Source organism: Meriones unguiculatus, chromosome 7 (genome assembly GCF_030254825.1).
Source record: "Meriones unguiculatus strain TT.TT164.6M chromosome 7, Bangor_MerUng_6.1, whole genome shotgun sequence".
Lineage (NCBI taxonomy): Eukaryota > Metazoa > Chordata > Mammalia > Rodentia > Muridae > Meriones > Meriones unguiculatus.
Window position 1 is genome coordinate 25280331 of NC_083355.1, and position 988 is coordinate 25281318.

Sequence of the window (988 nt, forward strand, 5' to 3'; positions counted from 1 at the left end):
TATTACACTTGGGATCAGGTCCTAGAAACTATTATACCCAAATCTGTGGGCTGTTTCAAGTTATCTATTTCAGTATAACAAGCTGTCTCAAATCTTCGTGGCCTAAAACAGTACTTGATTTCTCAGATTCTGAAGGTGGGTTAGGTGGTGATTCCGCTGGTCTCACCGGAGGCTCTAGGCAGGACACGAGCTGCTGGACAGCTGAACTGTCGCGTGTGCAATATCACGCTTATCTGGAACTTGGCAAGGATGCTGGGAACTCCGTCCACATGCCTCCAGTCCTTCAGTGGTCTAGCCTGAGCTTTTTGTTCAGTGCCTCCAATCCTTCAGTGGTCTAGCCTGAGCTTTTTTTTTTTTTTTTAAGTCAAGGCTGTTCTGAAACTTGGCTATGTAGTTGAGGATAACCCTGAATTTCTAATCCTCCTGCCTCCACCTCCGAAGTGCTGAGATTAGAGGTATGAGCTGCCTACCACAGCTGAGCTGCACCCCCTTTCCTTTTTCACGTCTGTGTACGGACACGTGCATGTGTCTGCGGAGGCCTGAGGGTGATGTCAGAAATCACTGCCCATCGCTCCTTCACTTATTCATTGAGGCGGGTTCTCTAAATCAAACCCAGCGCTCACCGGGCTAGCCAGCTTGCTCTGGGGAGCCTGTCTCCACCTTCTGAGACCAGACTCACAGTCCACTCAGCATGTCTGTGGGCTCAGGGCATCTCAGCTCTGGTCCTCACGATTATACAAGGGCTTTGACTGCTGTGTCATTTTCCAAGTCTGTGTGTCTTTATTGGGAGTCATGTTCCAAGGAAATCAAAGCAGAAGCTGCCAGACGGCTCCATACTCGGGGACTTTGATGAGAGGGTTAAGGACGCTCTATAAAAGAGTATGGAATAAGGATTTTTTGTTGTTGTTGTTGTTGTTGTTTTAATTGAGACAGGGTTTCACTGTAGAGCTCTGGCTTACCTGGAACTCTCTGTAGACCAGGTTGACCT